Raw genomic sequence first — 7,164 nt, forward strand, 5'->3', positions numbered from 1 at the left:
GCAAGGGGAATAAAAGTAGGCAGAGAAGGAACATTTAAAACACAAGTGGGATTGGGACAATACTAAAAACGAGGGACAGCAAACTAAAAGACGTGTAGAAAGAAAACTTTAAATAAAGGGCACTAAGGAAGGACGAGAAAATAATGACAAATTAAAGAGAGTGGGTGGGATAAAAGTAGGCATGGAAAGGAAACTTAAAATGTGAGAAGCATCAGGGAAATCAAGGAAAAAGAAGATGAAATAGGGAAAGCAAATGACAGCAGAGACGTAGATCGAAAATTTTAAATTGAGGGCAGTAAGGAAAGAAGAAGAATCAATTTAAGACAGACAGGGAAAGGAGTAAAAGTTGGCTGCGAAAGAAGAATTAAAAAGCGATGGGTATTAGGGAAGCACAGGCCAAAAAACAGAAATAGGGACAGCGAAGTAAACGAGAGGTAGAAATGAAACTTGAAAAGCGAGGGCACTAAGAAAAGGCAAGAAATAATAGAAAGGAAAGGCAGCGAAATCAAGAGCAAACGGGGTAAAAGTAGCAAATTTAGAATTCAACAAGGATTAAGGAAATGAAGGGGAAACACGAAACAAAGAGACGGCCAACTAAAAGAGAGACGTAGGAAGAAAATTTAAAAAGCAATGGGGATTAAGGAAATGAAGGGAAAAAATGAAACAAAGAGACAGCAAACTAAGAGAGAGATGTAGGAAGAAAATTGAACAAGCGGCGACTGCAAGGAAAGGCAAGAAATAATTAAAGAGAGCAAAATAAAGACAGCGAATGGGATAAAAGCAATCCGAAAATGTTAAAAGCAACGTTGATTAAGGACATGAGGAAAAAATTACGCACAGCGACGGCCAACAAAAACGGAGATGTAAAAGAAAATTTAAAAAGCGAGGGCGCTAAGGAAAGACACATGATTTTTAAAAAACTGCAAGGGGAATAAAAGTAGGCAGTGAAGGAACATTTAAAACGCAAGTGGGATTAGGGCAATACTGAAAACTAGGGCCAGCAAACTAAAAGAGACGGAGAAAGAAAACTTAAATAAAGGGCACTAAGGAAGGACAAGAAAATAATGACAAATTAAAGAGAGTGGGTGGGATAAAAGTAGGCATGGAAAGGAAACTTAAAATGTGAGAAGCATCAGGGAAATCAAGGAAAAAGAATATGAAACAGGGACAGCAAATGACAGCAGAGACGTAGATCGAAAATTTTAAATTGAGGGTAGTAAGGAAAGAAGAAGAATCACTTTAAGACAGACAGGGAAAGGAGTAAAAGTTGGCTGCGAAAGAAGAATTAAAAAGCAATGGGTATTAGGGAAGCACAGGCCAAAAAATAGAAATAGGGACAGCGAAGTAAACGAGAGGTAGAAATGAAACTTGAAAAGCGAGGGCACTAAGAAAAGGCAAGAAATAAAAGAAAGGAAAGGCAGCGAAATGAAGACAGCAAACGGGATGAAAGTAGCAAATTTAGAAAGCGTCGGGGATTAAGGAAATGAAGGGGAAATACGAAACAGAGAGGCAGCAAACTAAAAGAGAGATGTAGGAAGAAAATGTAACAAGCGGCGGCTGTAAGGAAAGGCAAGAAATAATTAAAGAGAGCAAAATAAAGACAGCAAACGGGATAAAAACAGAAAATCTAGAAAGCGTCGGGGATTAAGGAAATGAAGGGGAAATACGAAAGAGAGAGGCAGCAAACTAAAAGAGAGACGTAGGAAGAAAATTTAACAAGCGATGGGGATTAAGGAAATGAAGGGAAAAAACGAAACAGAGAGGCAGCAAACTAAAAGAGAGACGTAGGAAGAAAATTGAACAAGTGGCGGCTGTAAGGAAAGGCAAGAAATAATTAAAGAGAGCAAAATAAAGACAGCGAATGGGATAAAAGCAGTCCGAAAATGTTAAAAGCAACATTGATTAAGGACATGAGGAAAAAATTACGCACAGCGACGGCGAACAAAAACGGAGATGTAGAAGAAAATTTAAAAAGCGAGGACGCTAAGGAAAGACACATGATTTTTAAAAAACTGCAAGGGGAATAAAAGTAGGCAGAGAAGGAACATTTAAAACGCAAGTGGGATTAGGGCAATACTGAAAACTAGGGCCAGCAAACTAAAAGAGACGGAGAAAGAAAACTTAAATAAAGGGCACTAAGGAAGGACAAGAAAATAATGACAAATTAAAGAGAGTGGACGGGATAAAAGTAGGCATGGAAAGGAAACTTAAAATGTGAGAAGCATCAGGGAAATCAAGGAAAAAGAATATGAAACAGGGACAGCAAATGACAGCAGAGACGTAGATCGAAAATTTTAAATTGAGGGTAGTAAGGAAAGAAGAAGAATCAATTTAAGACAGACAGGGAAAGGAGTAAAAGTTGGCTGCGACAGAAGAATTAAAAAGCAATGGGTATTAGGGAAGCACAGGCCAAAAAATAGAAATAGGGACAGCGAAGTAAACGAGAGGTAGAAATGAAACTTGAAAAGCGAGGGCACTAAGAAAAGGCAAGAAATAAAAGAAAGGAAAGGCAGCGAAATGAAGACAGCAAACGGGATGAAAGTAGCAAATTTAGAAAGCGTCGGGGATTAAGGAAATGAAGGGGAAATACGAAACAGAGAGGCAGCAAACTAAAAGAGAGACGTAGGAAGAAAATTGAACAAGCGGCGGCTGTAAGGAAAGGCAAGAAATAATTAAAGAGAGCAAAATAAAGACAGCGAATGGGATAAAAGCAGTCCGAAAATGTTAAAAGCAACGTTGATTAAGGACATGAGGAAAAAATTACGCACAGCGACGGCGAACAAAAACGGAGATGTAAAAGAAAATTTAAAAAGCGAGGGCGCTAAGGAAAGACACATGATTTTTAAAAAACTGCAAGGGGAATAAAAGTAGGCAGAGAAGGAACATTTAAAACGCAAGTGGGATTAGGGCAATACTGAAAACTAGGGCCAGCAAACTAAAAGAGACGGAGAAAGAAAACTTAAATAAAGGGCACTAAGGAAGGACAAGAAAATAATGACAAATTAAAGAGAGTGGACGGGATAAAAGTAGGCATGGAAAGGAAACTTAAAATGTGAGAAGCATCAGGGAAATCAAGGAAAAAGAATATGAAACAGGGACAGCAAATGACAGCAGAGACGTAGATCGAAAATTTTAAATTGAGGGTAGTAAGGAAAGAAGAAGAATCAATTTAAGACAGACAGGGAAAGGAGTAAAAGTTGGCTGCGACAGAAGAATTAAAAAGCAATGGGTATTAGGGAAGCACAGGCCAAAAAATAGAAATAGGGACAGCGAAGTAAACGAGAGGTAGAAATGAAACTTGAAAAGCGAGGGCACTAAGAAAAGGCAAGAAATAAAAGAAAGGAAAGGCAGCGAAATGAAGACAGCAAACGGGATGAAAGTAGCAAATTTAGAAAGCGTCGGGGATTAAGGAAATGAAGGGGAAATACGAAACAGAGAGGCAGCAAACTAAAAGAGAGACGTAGGAAGAAAATTGAACAAGCGGCGGCTGTAAGGAAAGGCAAGAAATAATTAAAGAGAGCAAAATAAAGACAGCGAATGGGATAAAAGCAGTCCGAAAATGTTAAAAGCAACGTTGATTAAGGACATGAGGAAAAAATTACGCACAGCGACGGCGAACAAAAACGGAGATGTAAAAGAAAATTTAAAAAGCGAGGGCGCTAAGGAAAGACACATGATTTTTAAAAAACTGCAAGGGGAATAAAAGTAGGCAGAGAAGGAACATTTAAAACGCAAGTGGGATTAGGGCAATACTGAAAACTAGGGCCAGCAAACTAAAAGAGACGGAGAAAGAAAAGTTAAATAAAGGGCACTAAGGAAGGACAAGAAAATAATGACAAATTAAAGAGAGTGGGTGGGATAAAAGTAGGCATGGAAAGGAAACTTAAAATGTGAGAAGCATCAGGGAAATCAAGGAAAAAGAATATGAAACAGGGACAGCAAATGACAGCAGAGACGTAGATCGAAAATTTTAAATTGAGGGCAGTAAGGAAAGAAGAAGAATCAATTTAAGACAGACAGGGAAAGGAGTAAAAGTTGGCTGCGACAGAAGAATTAAAAAGCAATGGGTATTAGGGAAGCACAGGCCAAAAAATAGAAATAGGGACAGCGAAGTAAACGAGAGGTAGAAATGAAACTTGAAAAGCGAGGGCACTAAGAAAAGGCAAGAAATAAAAGAAAGGAAAGGCAGCGAAATGAAGACAGGAAACGGGATAAAAACAGAAAATCTAGAAAGCGTCGGGGATTAAGGAAATGAAGGGGAAATACGAAACAGAGAGGCAGCAAACTAAAAGAGAGACGTAGGAAGAAAATTTAACAAGCGATGGGGATTAAGGAAAAAAAGGGAAAAAACGAAACAGAGAGACAGCAAACTAAAAGAGAGACGTAGGAAGAAAATTTAACAAGCGGCGGCTGTAAGGAAAGGCAAGAAATAATTAAAGAGAGCAAAATAAAGACAGCGAATGGGATAAAAGCAGTCCGAAAATGTTAAAAGCAACGTTGATTAAGGACATGAGGAAAAAATTACGCACAGCGACGGCGAACAAAAACGGAGATGTAGAAGAAAATTTAAAAAGCGAGGACGCTAAGGAAAGACACATGATTTTTAAAAAACTGCAAGGGGAATAAAAGTAGGCAGTGAAGGAACATATAAAAAGCAAGTGGGATTAGGGCAATACTGAAAACTAGGGCCAGCAAACTAAAAGAGACGGAGAAAGAAAACTTAAATAAAGGGCACTAAGGAAGGACAAGAAAATAATGACAAATTAAAGAGAGTGGACGGGATAAAAGTAGGCATGGAAAGGAAACTTAAAATGTGAGAAGCATCAGGGAAATCAAGGAAAAAGAATATGAAACAGGGACAGCAAATGACAGCAGAGACGTAGATCGAAAATTTTAAATTGAGGGCAGTAAGGAAAGAAGAAGAATCAATTTAAGACAGACAGGGAAAGGAGTAAAAGTTGGCTGCGACAGAAGAATTAAAAAGCAATGGGTATTAGGGAAGCACAGGCAAAAAAATAGAAATAGGGACAGCGAAGTAAACCAGAGGTAGAAATGAAACTTGAAAAGCGAGGGCACTAAGAAAAGGCAAGAAATAAAAGAAAGGAAAGGCAGCGAAATGAAGACAGCAAACGGGATGAAAGTAGAAAATCTAGAAAGCGTCGGGGATTAAGGAAATGAAGGGGAAATACGAAACAGAGAGGCAGCAAACTAAAAGAGAGACGTAGGAAGAAAATTTAACAAGCGATGGGGATTAAGGAAATGAAGGGAAAAAACGAAACAGAGAGGCAGCAAACTAAAAGAAAGACGTAGGAAGAAAATTGAACAAGCGGCGGCTGTAAGGAAAGGCAAGAAATAATTAAAGAGAGCAAAATAAAGACAGCGAATGGGATAAAAGCAGTCCGAAAATGTTAAATGCAACGTTGATTAAGGACATGAGGAAAAAATGTACGCACAGCTACGGCGAACAAAAACAGAGATGTAAAAGAAAATTTAAAAAGCGGGGGCGCTAAGGAAAGACACATGATTTTTAAAAAACTGTAAGGGGAATAAAAGTAGGCAGAGAAGGAACATTTAAAATGCAAGTGGGATTAGGGCAATACTAAAAACTAGGGCCAGCAAACTAAAAGAGACGGAGAAAGAAAACTTAAATAAAGGGCACTAAGGAAGGACAAAAAAATAATGACAAAATAAAGAGGGTGGGTGGAATAAAAGTAGGCATGGAAAGGAAACTTAAAATGTGAGAAGCATCAGGGAAATCAAGGAAAAAGAATATGAAACAGGGACAGCAAATGACAGCAGAGACGTAGATCGAAAATTTTAAATTGAGGGCAGTAAGGAAAGAAGAAGAATCAATTTAAGACAGAGAGGGAAAGGAGTAAAAGTTGGCTGCGACAGAAGAATTAAAAAGCAATGGGTATTAGGGAAGCACAGGCCAAAAAATAGAAATAGGGACAGCGAAGTAAACGAGAGGTAGAAATGAAACTTGAAAAGCGAGGGCACTAAGAAAAGGCAAGAAATAAAAGAAAGGAAAGGCAGCGAAATGAAGACAGCAAACGGGATGAAAGTAGCAAATTTAGAAAGCGTTGGGGATTAAGGAAATGAAGGGGAAACACGAAACAAAGAGACGGCCAACTGAAAGAGAGACGTAGGAAGAAAATTTAAAAAGCAATGGGGATTAAGGAAATGAAGGCAAAAAATGAAACAAAGAGACAGCAAACTGAGAGAGAGATGTAGGAAGAAAATTGAACAAGCGGCGGCCTTAAGGAAAGGCAAGAAATAATTAAAGAGAGCAAAATAAAGACAGCGAATGGGATAAAAGCAGTCCGAAAATGTTAAAAGCAACGTTGATTAAGGACATGAGGAAAAAATGTACGCACAGCGACGGCGAACAAAAACGGAGATGTAAAAGAAAATTTAAAAAGCGAGGGCGCTAAGGAAAGACACATGATTTTTAAAAAACTGCAAGGGGAATAAAAGTAGGCAGAGAAGGAACATTTAAAACACAAGTGGGATTAGGGCAATACTAAAAAAAAGGGACAGCAAACTAAAAGAGACGGAGAAAGAAAACTTTAAAAAAAGGGCACTAAGGAAGGACAAGAAAAAATGACAAATTAAAGAGAGTGGGTGGGATAAAAGTAGGCATGGAAAGGAAACTTAAAATGTGAGAAGCATCAGGGAAATCAAGGAAAAAGAATATGAAACAGGGACAGCAAATGACAGCAGAGACGTAGATCGAAAATTTTAAATTGAGGGCAGTAAGGAAAGAAGAAGAATCAATTTAAGACAGACAGCGAAAGGAATAAAAGTTGGCCGAGAAAGAAGAATTAAAAAGCGATGGGTATTAGGGAAGCACAGGCCAAAAAATAGAAATAGGGACAGCGAAGTAAACGAGAGGTAGAAATGAAACTTGAAAAGCGAGGGCACTAAGAAAAGGCAAGAAATAAAAGAAAGGAAAGGCAGCGAAATGAAGACAGCAAATGGGATGAAAGTAGCAAATTTAGAAAGCGTTGGGGATTAAGGAAATGAAGGGGAAACACGAAACAAAGAGACGGCCAACTAAAAGAGAGACGTAGGAAGAAAATTTAAAAAGCAATGGGGATTAAGGAAATGAAGGGAAAAAATGAAACAAAGAGACAGCAAACTGAGAGAGAGATGTAGGAAGAA

This window comes from Calonectris borealis, unplaced genomic scaffold (genome assembly GCF_964195595.1).
Source record: "Calonectris borealis unplaced genomic scaffold, bCalBor7.hap1.2 HAP1_SCAFFOLD_70, whole genome shotgun sequence".
Lineage (NCBI taxonomy): Eukaryota > Metazoa > Chordata > Aves > Procellariiformes > Procellariidae > Calonectris > Calonectris borealis.